Source organism: Atheta coriaria, unplaced genomic scaffold, assembly GCF_025399875.1.
Source record: "Atheta coriaria isolate IRGN ID8LTWV9N9 unplaced genomic scaffold, Caltech_Dcor_3.1 hic_scaffold_9_pilon, whole genome shotgun sequence".
Classification (NCBI taxonomy): Eukaryota; Metazoa; Arthropoda; class Insecta; order Coleoptera; family Staphylinidae; genus Dalotia; species Dalotia coriaria.
Genome location: NW_027045451.1, coordinates 396,987 through 411,946, shown reverse-complemented (window position 1 = coordinate 411,946; position 14,960 = coordinate 396,987). Strand labels below are relative to the sequence as shown.

The 14,960-nt window shown below is 42.1% G+C and overlaps 1 protein-coding gene across 3 annotated transcripts in view; it reads right to left on the bottom strand.

Moving 5' to 3' along the window:
- LOC135799146 (uncharacterized) overlaps positions 1-14,960 on the bottom strand; it is a 122,925-nt gene that overhangs the window by 106,065 nt on the left and 1,900 nt on the right. The gene's annotated exons all lie outside the window — the stretch shown is intronic.

Below are 14,960 nucleotides of genomic sequence, written 5' to 3'. Positions count from 1 at the left end.
CAGGCGCAGAGAAAGCCGAATAATGGCTTGAATGAAAGCGGGTTCATTCCGGATTAACATTTGGCATTATTAGACTTTATGTCTTGTTAATATTGTATGATCTACTATATGCGAATGTCATTTTTTACGTGTCGGCGCGCCGAATATCAGTCGAAATTTAATTAAAGCTTTCATTATCTTCATTTTTTAGCGTGTCAGGTGGGCGTGTGCATGGATTTAATTAACAGAAAATTAATTCGTGTCTAAAGTCATCAATCTAAGACGTTTTCTCTGCGAGAAAGTAAATTTTGCGTTGTTGAAAGATGATTTTTGTTGTTGTATAAAGTAGCTGGAAGTAGAAATCCATTTCTTTTCTACTTATCAGTGACAAATTACGGGCCGGCCGTAACAATTTCAACGGCAAATAGAAAAATCAATCACTGACCTGCGAGTACAATAAGGAATAAATTGCGGATCAAGTGAATCTTGATTGTAAAATATGTGGACCATTTGTACGCATAGCAACGCATCTGAAGCGCCCGCCCCGCGCACGTCGAGGTTTATATTTTATTCAAGAATATTCGAAAGATTCGATTAGAGATACGAGCGCCCGAAACGGGCTGTTAACTAATGCGCGTGCATTCGCTGTTTTTTTTTATTTATTTATTTTTTGTTTATTTTGACTTGATCAATATTAAACGAGCCAATAAAAATGCAGAATATTTGCGCGCGCTTTTTAGCAAACAATAAAATCGTTGTCCTTTGTTTGATTGGATCTGAATATGCAAAAAATTAAAAATGCAATGCGCTCTGTACTGTGAAAAGCATATTGTTTTGATTGAATCACTCTCCCAAACAAACCAAAAACGTTTTAACTGTGCTGACGATTATTATTCGCATTTTTACATGAATATTTCAAACGTGTAATTATTTGCGTTGATACAGTCGTGAATAGTTTTATCGTTGCTCGTTTAATTGCTAATTGCTCATTATGAATAATTTAATTGCTATAGTCGGAATAGTAGACATTTGTTGCATTTAGTAATATATTTTATGCTTCATAATTAGAACGATAGGGTAAATGGTAGAGTAATCTCCTAAGTGAAAAGGGTGAGGGGAGGGGGGACTGAGAGAGCTGCGACTAGCCTGCTGGACGACTCAGGCACGACTGAGCACGGAGCGCACTGCGCGCTCGCCTTTTATACCCGCAAAAAGTGGAGGGGGAAGGCGCGTAGGTACATGATTGGTCGCGGGCGAGTTGTGCTAGCGACGGGTACCTACGAGTACCGGCGGTTGTGGAGGGGATGCAACACGTAACATGCGTTAAGTAGGAGCTGACTCTTATTCAGGGCACAGGTGACTCTCATTCAGTGCACCGTACTTTAGTTACTCGAGTGACTCGCAATCAAAATATCGAGGAAAATGAAAAAATCTTTACAATTACCTAACTAACGCACCGCGCGTCCTCTGGTGGCGCAAATGACAACTGCTTTTATTTTATATAACATTGTGCATATTTAGATTATGCAAGTACATTGAGATTACAGCAACGATTTAATCATTAAACGGTTTAAAAGATTTGCGCTCGTTTTGCTCCATTTGATTTTCGGCACTGTTGACTAGCACCGCATTCAAAATGAATAGAGTTTTAATTCAGATAGCGCGCGTGTGCGGATTAACCAGCAGAAAAATGCAAAGGTGCAAAGTGCATCCGAATAATGCATATCATACAGTCTGTGTTGAGCGCGAAAACAACAAAAGCATAACTATTATTTATTAATACCAGTTAAACGGATGTTGTATTTTTTTTTGTTGTTGTGGAAGCGATTCGATTCAAGAGTATTGATATTTACTAAAGAGTTGAAACATTCTATGGATTGTGTTGAGGTAGTAAATTCAGTGCATGATGACAAACAGTGTGTGCGTGGAGGCAACGGAAAAAATCCAATCAAAACGAATAAACACGGGACCAAACGAACGTTTCATCGATTTTTCGCTGGTTTTTGTGCGCGGCGCAAAGATTGGTTTAATGCACATGCACATCGGATGAATGGAATAGAAAATAGAAAACACACGCGATAAAATCGTGCGCGCGTTTTTTTGTTTGCCGACCGATACTTTTATTTGCCGAGCGGAGAAAGAAATATAGGCGGGCGCGTAAACGTGCTGAAGGTGCAAATTTTTTTTGCTAAATACCATTTTGAAAATATTACGCTAGTGGTTGGTGTCATTTGTCTCCATCAACTAAACATATTTATAAGTATCGACATGGCAAGTACAAAACTGAAAGTAGTCGGGGGTGAGCCATATTGAAAATTCAAAGCTTTTCATAGTTTGGGACCGGCCAGTGTGTGTCATGTCATGATAATGAAACTTGCGGCCTTATCGAGTGGACCAGCAGCTGACGGTCCTTGCTCACGCCGTTTCGCTCCGGCGCGCCGCGAAGGACGACCAGATAGCGTGGGCCAAGCGCGCGAACCCGCAAGACCATACATACACACACCCACCCACACATACGACGGGTTGTAGCGCAGCGTCCAGTGGCTTTTAATGGCCGAGTTAAAATTGCTTGCGGTCCTGTTTATGTTTGTCTTTATTGCGATATGCGATGGACATGTGTACGGGTCGGCGCGCCGAGTACCCACTTTGCGGTTCTTTTTATTCATCATCGACGCGCGGGACGCATACAAAGCAGCTGCCGACGACGACTGTCCCCAGCACAACGCATCGCGCATATTTACTAAATAAAGGCGAGCAACAAAAATGTTGTTTTAAATAAAATGCCAAGTCGTGCGCGTTTCTGCGACCGGGGTTTTAGTTGCCCAACAACTCCGCGGCGGAGGATTTTTTTAGTGTTGTGAATTTGCGGGGGTTTTGCGTTAAAAGCGCGCCGCGGTTTTGTTATTACTTTCGTGAGCAGTGGTTTTATAAAGAGCTTATAATTTTCATAGCGTAATACTTTCCAAGGCTCCCGTTGTACTTTCTTAAGTGTTAATTATACATCGCGCGTCTAATCTTTGTTGTACTTTTCGGGGTACCGACTTGTTTTATTTTATTTTCGGCTTTATCTTGTCAAAGTACTGATAATCTGCAACGATAATATCTTTATTTTCTTCAGAAATGTTTGTTTTTTACTTTCACATCACTTTTTCCACGGTTCCAAGACACGAAAAGTGGTAATTTAATCACGGCTGTGACTAAAGTACTTTATCACGTGGATAAAGTGCTATTTAGCACACTTGATACTTTTTTCTGTATTATTGTTTTTATTAACTAGTTCAGGTGCCAACAATCCGTAAATTTAATATTTGTGTTTAGTTGGTGGAAAAAATATTCGCATTGTTTGCACGCTGCGATTCTTTTGCGCGAATTTTCGCGCACAAAGAGCTCGAAGTTTGGAGCGCGCGCATCTACGACCCCCGACGTTTACGTAGTGCTAAGCGCTGCCTCATTGTAAACATTTGCATTCATCCATTTATTCCGGTCGCAGTTATTCAACGCGAATGCACGTAGAGCTTGCAGAGCAACAACGTGCCTCCAACCGAAGGCACCGAAAGCGATCAATTGCAGCCTCTGCAACGCGATAATAAACGATATACTGCTGGTTGCTTACAACTTTACCCATCGCTATAAATCGCACACGTTTGATGTTATTTATGATTTGTTTCTCGTATCGGTTTAATCTTTACACGTATTTGTTAAAATCGATTCGATTAACAGATAATAATCAAGATTTTATCAAAATTTGGATTGGTTATGTATATTTTTTAGATTTTTTTGCGGGATTTTTGTCGATATCAAGTGTATTTTCTATTTTTCCACACTTAACCACAGCCGTTCCGCATCGCATTCATTATCATCATTTTTTATGCGCATTCAAGTTCTTCCGTCAAATCTCTTTCTCAAATGTGTGAAAATAAACGCAATTTTTAAAAATCTGTAATATTAATTTTTGCTCAACTGGCGTGTGTTGAAGAGTGTATGCGCAATCTCAACAACCGCAGCCGGAAAAAATGAAGCCAAAAGAAACGCCAGCAGCAACGGGAAAAAATGGAAAAGTTATTATTTAATAAGAGAAGCGGCATGGAAAAAGTTTGCGGGCCACGGTGTTATTAGCGAAATATGTTATACACACACAGTGATTTTGGTTTTTTTGTTTTTCTTTCACATCCACAAGAGCTTTGGCGCAAAGAATATGAGACATGTTTAGTCTCGCCACTAGAAAAATCCCCAACTGAAGAGTTTGGATTGCTGCTGCTTTGCGCTGGCTGGGAGAAAAAACGGTAGACGACGCGCGACGCTAGCGCGAAAAAATCGCAAAGTTTCCGATGATTTTCTGATCGCGACGACGCACGCAAGAGTTTGCGTGGTACTTATGAGCGTCGCCGAAGTTATTAGCGAAGACAAATTGTATAGAATTGATTTCTTTCATCGAGAAGCTCTTGCATACCTCAAGGGGATGGGAGAGCGTTTGAGTTGAGTTGACGTTAGGTTAATGCATCATTGACTTTTTCTACGTCGTTGATTTATTTCGATTTGAATACTCGATAACTATTTCTAGTGGGATGACTGACTGCACTTTTAGATGTAACTCATCTGCTTCTAACTCTTCTTCTTCTTCACATCAACTATCTCTCATCTTTTCTTTCTTTCCTCTTCTCCTCCTTATTTGGTCATCTTCCTTTAGTCTTCTCCTGATCTTCTCCTACTAACCATGGTCACCATCCTCTCACAACCTAACCAACTTTCATCAGCTTTTCTTCTTCTTCCTTTTCTCCTCCCTTTCCCCTTTATCTCCTCCCCCTTCCCACTTCTTCTATTCCTCATTTTTTCATCTTTCCCTGGTCTTCTCCTGGTTTGCTCTTCCTCAAGTCCTTTTTTCCTTTTCTCCTCCTGCTAACCATGACCTCTTACACCTTCACTATCCCCTCACAACCTTCCTTCATCCTCTTTCCTGCTTCCATTCCTTTTCCTCATCTCCTTCTACTCTAGGCCACTTAAACAACTATCTTCTCCTCTACCTTCATCACCTTTCCTTCCACTTGTACCCTTAAATCCAATTAATTCTCCACCTCTATAATGTCCATAATGTGAACACACTAATCAAATTATGTTTAAACAGAGTGGCCCACTTTCAAATATTATTATTAATTATATTAAAGATGGTTTTCGCATTCCCCGTAAAAATGACATGTATCACATGTTAATGCCGCTGTAGCTTAATGTGTATCGCAGTCTAAATATTTGCCTACATAAGAGCCCACTAAATTTGAGAAGTAAACATGAGGATATCGCCTGCGAATTGCACTTCAGGCATCGCGCGCCAGCGATCTTCACACTCAAGTTTGCTTGCACAAATGCTTCACGGTGGCAACACACGCACACCCCGCACCACAAGCAGGCTGATAAAGTATACACAAGCTGGATAATCATGTTATACTTTAAATTGAACGCAAGCAAAATGATAACACGCTAAATCTACCCGCGCCTCGATCGATCCACCATCACCACCACCACGCTTAGCTGATAATTGGAAGATGGCAGAAATGAAAACAAATTACCGCCTGCGCACTCCATTTAAAATTTTAGCTTGCGGCAATATTTGCCGGGGTGAAATTTCAATTATTCCGCACAATGTCACTGCGCCACGATACAAACAACAAGAACTACAATGAAATATATACAATATTTTCATTTTCGGCGGTGGTGGTGGCGGAGGAGCAAAAGGAAAAGTAAGCATTGGGTCGGAATGTCTCAGCAGCGGCAAGGAGCTAAGAGTTGCGGCGCTATTGTCGTGTCAACGACAGATGTGTGGAATTTTTGTAAACACCTAAACTTATTTTTGAAGCCGAGCTAAATTGCGCTCTATTTCTTTCTTCAATTCTATTTCATTTGGCCGGGAAATGAAGAGATCAACTTTTTTTTTTATTAAAAAAGAAAAACTCCAGCCAATCATTATTTCGCAAAGTAATATCCATGCATTTGTTGCGTGGGTGCTCGCTCAGCTTTTTTGGCTTCCACGTTGTCAAACTTGGTTATTACGATGTATAAAAATCCAACTTATGCGGGCAAGTAGCTTCGTTTTCGATAAAATAAAACACGGCAAACTGGCCGGAAGCAAGCCGCGGGAAGATTTCGCTTGCATCCATTGCTGGATTACGGATTAGTTATTGTGGTATATACGGCATTCGGACGTTTAGTGAGCGTAATTGATTTGTAGCGAATGTGTGAGGCCGTGAGACGTCCATTTTGGCGGGCGCTGCTGTTATTTTTCCGGATGCGGAATGGGTGGATAGCGCGCCCTGCCAGTGTGGTTGTGTGTGTGGGTGGTAGCGCGCGGGTACGCGTCGTGTATTATTCAAGATTTGCCGCAAAACGCCGAGGATAGCGGGGCGATAACTCCTTTTTGGAAGATTGTATGCCGGGCGTTCTAGCAGAATAATGTTTCCCATTTTCCTCGTTGTTAGATTTTACACAGGACGCTACACACACCACAGCCCACTTTGGAAACTCTTTCAAATAAGTACGTTATAAACAAAATCTTTAACTACTTGAATAAATAATTCTTTTATGAATTTTCGAATAAAATAAAAATAAAATTTAGCATTTTATGATTTTTTCGGCTTTTTCGGAGTCTATGCGTGGGTTTAGAGTATTCTGTATAAAACAATTCGCACAATGGCTTTTCCCATGTTATTAGTCAGTTTCGCAGAGAGGCTGCCCGACTGAAATTAAGAGAACTGCTGAAAACAATCCAAGAATTAAATTTTATTTATTCAAGCATATCTCTAAGCTCTATATAAGATATTTAATAAGATTACTAGAAGAAGGCGGAAAAAACTGTAATGTAGTCGTGCGAAACATAAAAATCACTTTGCCCGCTGTGTAAATTGGCAATTATAACCACACTAATAGGCCTCTCTCATGGTATAATACGTGTCGCCGGTCGAGACACAACGAGTGGCCTCAAACCTAAAGGGTGCACTAACGCAAACGATGCGGGGGAGCAATAAAGTGGAATGAATGTGAAAAATGTGACTAATTGGCGTATGCTGCTGCCGTCCCCGAAAAAAGCACGCGACGCAAACATAGAGAGCACTGCCTATAAGCTTTTCAACGCGTGCCAATAAATTTCGTCGTCGGGTGGTATCAAAACGGACGCTCTCTTCGCGCAAGGCTTTCATACAGAAGAGAAACATTTAATTATCGATTATGGCCGGAATGCACGTTCGACGCGCGCGAATAAAAGCGAGCGCGGATCGGCCAACAAAGGGCACGACAGTTTGCGCGCGAGCTTAAAATTTATTTATAATAGCATCGCCGCTGGTATAAATAAACGCGGAAGAGTGTTAAGCGCTGTTTGCACGAAGAAGACGCGCGGAAGATGCTATCGTGTGCGCTCGCCTGTCGTTTCTTCGTTAGGAAGACATGTATTTCATTAAAAAGCAGGACTGCAACAATGAAGAAATGAGCTTGGCTCTCCTATCTTGGATATACCATATGGTTATTGCTTTTTACATAAAATCTACATTTAAATTAAAAATTCATGAGTTTTAAGACTTAATTTAAAAAAAGATTTTTTGGCTTTTTTATGAAAATTTTAAAAAATTTGATTATTTTTTGAGATAACAATGAAATAATTGATGCAATGTGTATATAATTTGTAGAATTTTGCTGAGATATCAAAACAGATACAAGAAGCGCGACTACTCTCGGCGTGTACTCGTCCACATTGCTAAAATCTTGAATACAGCAGAAATAGTACGGAACTAGAACGCTAATTTACTTGAAATGGCTTATAATGGGGATGCGCCGTGCTCGCGTCTCCCGTAGCGCGCGTCGTGCCACTTGCATCTACAATGCACTGCCGCCCCGCTCGCGCCACACCACCACTACGTACGTACGAGAGCGAAAAGCAAATCGCGCGCGCTCGCACGTCCATTACAGATTGTGCAAATTCGGTCCGTTGATATTGCACTCTCATCCTTGAGCTGAGGAGAGACTTTGCTCCCTTGCTCTCCTGTCCCTCCTGCAGCACTCTGCTTATTTACTTTTGAGGTTATTATATCCGCGTGTATCCAGTGGCGGCAGTGGCACTACTCTCCAGTCGGAGTGTACGAATGCATGTAATCTACGTGGATAATTCGGGCGATATTAAATAAACCGGGCTAAAGTACGCGCTTAACGTTCGGGACATGACGGTGTGGCGGCAAGATGTTCGTCGCTGTTGGGTGAGCGAGAGTTGCCCGTCTCCTTGTTAGTTACACAACAACCGATTTCTTCATTTAGCGGATTAATGGCGGATTACAAGCGCGTTTTATGCCTCTCTTTAATTTAAGCTTTATTAAGTTTTGTACATAATTATGAGCGCGCAGCGCACAACGCGCACAGGGAAGTCGGACAAAGGATTTAAACTTTTAAGCTGCGCATTTTCGGACTTTTTATTGCCATTTGCTGCATGGATATTAATACTGTTGTGATATAATTAAGTCAACTTTAATGTGTGTTTCTTTTTGTTTTGTTTCAGTTGATAAATGGTGTTTACTTCGTATGTCCTTGGAGGTGTTTGGTAAGATGCGCGTTCGCCACGCTTGAAGGACGCATGCGCGACTGACTCAGCAAGGTTGACTGAGGCAGTTGCGTTCGCTCAGTCAACGCGCGTGGCTGTGTTTTCCTGTCGTGCCGTTTCTCGCCATGTTGACTTCATCGCCACGCGGTGTCCTTGTGGATCGTGATATTTCCATTCCTGGGGTTTCCACCTTCTGCAGCAGTTTTCCTCATCAATAGAAGTCGACTTATTCAAGGTATGTAATGTAACTCGTGTATGTTCGCTCCTCTCATTCTGCTGCGTTTTATTATCGCATCATGATTAAAAACAAGTTTTGCTCCGCGGATGTCATATCATTGAATGCCGTATATAACGCCACTCTCTTTCAAGTGTCATGTCGCAGCGATTCGGGCGCATAACACGCAAGTTTATAGTTGAATTTAAAGAGCGCACGAGCACTTATGAAAGATGTATGCATTTAGAGCGTGCTTTATGTACTGACGCTTTCATATCTGCGTCGTCGTGTATTTTTTTTCATAGTGCGCCACCGCCGCAACCGCCGCTGAAGAAATATGTACAACGCGATGGCATGTGAAAGCGTTGCGCGGATGACACGCGAAGTATATTCAAATGACGCGCGAGTCTTTTCGTATTTTATGCTTCTATTAAACCCGGAGCGCGTCCCCGAAGAAAAATTAAGCGGGCTGAAAATGTTTTGCTTCCTTGCTCGCGGTGCTTCTGTCTCTCCAAGGAGCGATAAATACAAAACGGTGGTGAACCGGAAATAAACGCAACGGAATTTGCGCGCGTGTTTTGCATGGCCTCTCTTATCTCGATGATAATTAGTGGGAGCGATGGCGTGGTGGTTTTTTCTGGCTTACGCTTGTCGACAGGCGAGGATGGCGACGATTGCATCCAATCGCCATCACCATCGCCATCGTTGTCATTTATGCGCGAAAAGAGCTGAAATCTGAAGTCGTGCTGATTAATTGCAATTGTTTGCCGCGCGCGCGCCCTTTTCGGCATAATTAATGATTCTTGCGAATTTGTTCGCAAACTAGTACTAGCGTTTTCTAATAAAACGCTGATGGAGCAAACATATTCAAAGCACCAGAGAGGTGGGTTTAACATTTTTGGCAATCTACAATCGAGCGCGCGTGCGAAGAGGGAAAATTGTAGAAACCTTTCGATTCAAATTGGATTTTGTTCCGCTGGTAATTCGTGGTTTACGGTCTTCCGAGCTTTCGCCACCGCCGCCGCCGCCTCCATTCGCATTCGGCCCGTTGTTTTTTCTTATCATTGTTTCAGCACCGAGATGAATTATTAATATATTTAACGAAACGTCGTCGATATAAATTTCCCAGCGCTGTTTCTGAATAATTTCCGATAAGGCAACGCTTGAGTTTTGTTGTTTTTACGGCTTCTTGAGTTTTATATTCAAACAGAAAAAAATACACATTCTTGCCAAATACGAATATAGTGCATATTATTTCCGCGATTGTTGAATTTGGAAGAAAGTTGAAGTTGTAAAAATAGATTTTCAAGTGTTGATTAAATTTATATAAATATTAATACAAGTTGGGGGAGTAAAGTTCGCATGTTCGAGGATCGGCTGTGTCTTGTCTTTGCTCTGGCATATGTTGCCCACCGCCGAACGCCAGCAGCGACACGGACCCGCAACTCCCACCGGCTGTGTCGACGCGCGTGCATCAGGGAATCCGGGAGTTTCGGGCCCGTGGTGGTGGTCGGACCGGCTGCGATTGCGGTCCGATTCGACACTTTTATATGCGCATTTTATTTATATTCAAACATCGATAAACTATTCGGATCGACGCGAAATAATTTATGATTTGTGTCGAGACTGGGCGCGACCACAATCGAAATAAATCAAGTTAAACATTTCTATGTAAATAATAAGCGTTCGTTTTAAAACTGGTGACAGTTTTGATAATTTGCGGTTGACCTAGATTATTTTTTTTATGAAATATATAGTGGATGCCTTTAAAAGTCAAAATACTCTATGTGGAAATGATATGTGGAAGAGTTCAATATTAAAATCGCATTTTTACATATTGAAGTAATTTGTGAAAGCTGCTTCTTTTGTGTCGTTTATTCATGTGACGGCTGGCTGGCATTGTTGTTTACGAAGGGTTTAAGGATAAAGTATACTCCTCTATAACGATGCGGGAGAAAGATAATGTATGATTTTTGACTGCGCCCACTCTGGGAGGCAGTAGCGGCGGCGGCGACGGCGGCAACTTCCCGGTGTGTGACGCCATCCTATATGAATGTATATGAGCGGTGCTTTTGTCGTTTTCGGGGCCGCACCGATATTTGGGACACACGCGCGCATCCTTTGCAACCATTCAATCGTGAAGCAAATCGCGGTGCTTGGAGTGTGTTAATACAATCGTGAATAATGCGTTATTAAAATTTGAAGCAGGCGTAATTCATAAAACAATTTCTATAATGCCGAGGAGGCGATAGGGGAAAAAATCTCGGAGCTTGGTTACGCCTCATTCGCATTTGAAAGGAGCGCTTCTGTAATTTGCGTAAAGATAAAAAATCCGCCGCACAGCATACGCCCAGTATCTCTGCTCTCCTCTCTCGGTGAGGGTAGATATTATTAGAGTCCGTAATTACCATATTAGGGTTTCTTGTGCGCGGCAGGGTGGGTGCGGAAGCGTAACCGAGTGGATTTTTCCCCAAAGTGATCGTAGCAGTGGCGGTTCCGCGGTGTTGTTTTTACTCGCACCGCGCGCGCCAGGGGTCAATTGCTTGGGTTTTGTTTTTAACGAAGCGACGCGCGAGACCCTCATTCAATTCCGATCTGGACCTCTCGCAATTGGGTGTGGCCGGGAGTTGTTGACGCACTTATCTTCTTCAAGGGCGCGTAAATCATGCGCGCTTTAATATGCAGCACGGCGTGCACGACGATAATATGGGAATGACCGGGCTAATTACACCACTCGTTTTCCGAATAACGTCATTTGCTTATCAGATGCGTGCGCGCGGGCCCCAAATGAGTGGTCGTTGGCGAAACCGACAGGCTGGTTAATGCCGGGACATCGTAACCCTAATCTGCTCCCGGGGCGCACTTCATGTGTCTGTCGCCCCGCGTGCACAATATCAAAATGTAAATGCTCTCGTTTAAGGAACCCGCGCGGTCCGAGACGATAAAAAATGTGTTGTGCACGAAATTGAATTTAAAAAACGTTTTTCATAAACAACAAGACGACACACACACACGCGGAGAGGAAATCATAACCCATAAATAAAAGTTTACGCTAAACGAATTTAAATAATACGATTTGATGCAAAACTGCGCGTTGGGCGGCCGCTGTGAGGAAGTAAATTTGTTACAAAAATGCCCGTCCTTCGACAGCTACTATTTTTGGAATATTTCCAAGCATTTCATTTACATACCGCCCGCATCGCCTGCAATCTACTGCGACGTCGAAAACTGAGTCCTCACTGCGCGGGGCGGAAAAAAAAACCTTTTTATGTGCCGCCGCTGCTGCCTGTGTATACATCCATCTGCATTTTCTCTTTTACAAGTTGTTACACACATACGGGCCGAAAAACCTCCGCATGTCGGCTGGGGTCTTAATACCGACTGCGCCGAGTTTGCCACATACATATGTATGTATGTACATAAGTGAGTACCACATCCCTAATACAAATATTCATTCTCGTCGAGTTGATGCACATCAGCACATCCCATCCCGGTCGACTAAAGAGTTCTTACACGCTTGCTTAAATTTATACTGTAACTTTTCTTTTACTCTCGCTCCGCACACAGGTAAACGAAAATATTTGACGGCGCGTTTTAAATTTGCACCAAACCATAAAACCTGTCTTGCATATTTTTTTTCTGGGTTTATTATCTTGTTATCGTGTTAAAAAGTTTTACTATCTAAACAAATTGCTTACTTTAAATGGAAAGTCCACGAGAGTAATGCGTATGTTATTCAAATAGACTTAAAAAAAACCGACGCATGCAATGAAAACCTTTTCGAAATATATGTATATGACTAAATCGAAGTCATTCCTGTTTTGATATATGAAGCAAACATTCCGACATAAATCACCTACAGCACGCCACAGCAGATATATCAAGAAATCATATCATTTTTTTCGGTTTGCGCTCGCGCGCGCGCTGGCTTTGCGTTGAGATATTTTTTTCTTCTTCTGCTGCTGCTGCTGCTGCCCGCCTGAAGTAGTTGTGCGCGCGGGTTCAAAGTGCCCTATCAATACGCCGCCGCCTTGGAATATCGGCGAGTGCATTTCGGCGCTACGTACACGCACGTAGCTCGTCTTATCATTCGCTGCCGCCGCCGCCCCGACGCCGAAAACGTATTGATATGAATCGATGCCGTGTAGATTGATAGAAAAATGTCTGCCATATACGTCTACTCGACTTGACTTGTTTGCTCTCGGGCCACACATCAAACAACTTCCTAAAATTTTAGTTTTTTTCGATTTGCGCCCCGGAATTATTTGTAAACATATTTCTCTGATTGATTGACTCCGCTACGCTCGCAACATTTCAATTTTTATAGTTTATTTTTTAGTTTGACAGATTACAAACAACCGCAGGGTATGTTATTGTTGCAAATTAACGTAATTATTATTAAACATTTCGTGTTGTTTAAAATCGCATGTGTTTGCGCTGTCAATTTGGGTCTGTAAGTTGCTTTTCACCATCAGTCGGAATTGAAACGTGTGTAAAAGTGATTTGATTTGTTTGGTAAAGAGAATTAGGAACAGTAGGCATTGGCCAGCTACACACAAACACTCGCTGGATGCAATACAATGCTATCACAAACACTAACACCCAGGCGCGAGCGTGTGCACGGGCCGAGCCCGGCGAAAACCCTTTCAAATAACCCTCGATAATTACTGTTGTTGTAACGAATCGAACACGATGGCGTGGTAATGATTTAACCGATTACCGAAGCTGCTCGGCGCGCCGATTGAATGCTATTTTAGTCTAAAACAAATTTTCACTCCAAACAAATCAAAACTGGCGCGCGCAACAAAAACAAGCCGCTAATAGGCATCCACGGCCCCCGCGTGATCCGGCAAATGCTCAACGGCGCGTGGCACTCGAAAAATAATGCGCTCGAACATGAAAGTCATCCAGCTTTTTATTCATATTTTACAGAATCTATTTGTGCGCGAATTTGAATTGCAAGCGTCGGATTACGCGCGAATGTGTGACGGTTATATGTGCCATTGTGGTATAATATTAAATCCGCGGTTAAATTCACTCACCACCACCAGCACCACGCGAACTCTCGTGGTTCATAAAGCGTGCGAGGGTGTGTGCGCGCACGCTGTGTTAATTTTATACCTACATATAAATGGGAATTATGTTTGCAGTCAAATGGAGTTGTCCGCTAAACAAGTTATTCAATAATTTAGCTTGTCCACCACCAGCCCCGCATTTTGATTTGGCGCCCGCTTTAATTAAAAATACTTTGAGATTGTCGGCTGAAGTAGTGTAGTGGTGCTCCGGGGGCGCTTTAATTTTATACCCCGAATGTAAATGTAGTTGGCGCTAACTAGCGAACTGCCGAAATGAGTGTGCATTACACTAGGTCCCAAGCATTATGCGGTTATGACGAAGATCGACGTATGATAGACAGTTTCATGGAAATTTAATTTTCATTTTAGCTAGGAATTGTTGGGAGCTGTAATTATTACCTACATGCTCGAAACATGATTTATAATTAAATTTAAAAGTAAAAGCATTCAACATGTATAGCTAGAAATTAAAAAAAAATACTAAAAATTTTATTTTTGCAGTGGTTTTAAGGATTTTAGCTGATTATGAAGTCAATTACTCTTGTAAAAATGCCGGTAAATATTTCCTGAAGTCTAAAATGAATACCGTGTCATATTTGCTAGAAATGAAAATATTTTACATCGTTACAAAGCTTCAAAGGCAAATCAACTAATTTTTTGTTTTAAATATTCTGTTTCGTGATGAATTCACTTGAAAATCCTTCTAATTAGCTCTCATATAAATGGCAGCTCATTAGAATTATAATAGTGCTGGCATGCGCCAATGATATATTCACTTATTTACATCCCCTAAAGGTGGGCCATCCCCCGATGGAATGCTTTAAGCCACTCGCTCGCATAAGTTTGGCAAGTTTCTGGCTGAGCGCGAGCGCGTCTCCGATCAGATCTATACGGGATGGATGCTAAAACGCGTATTACGTACTTACATCTTTAAGCCTCTCATTATAAACGCAGGGCTGGGGGAGACCCAAGCCGAAGGAAGCGGTGCGCGCCCAGCCGCAAGTGTTCCAAATTGGGTGCTTCCTAATTTATTCGCCGTGCTTATCATACCGCGAGTGCCAAAAAAGTTAAATTCTTAATCATTTCATTTTCACCACTTCAGCATCTATTAGCTCAAACTTCC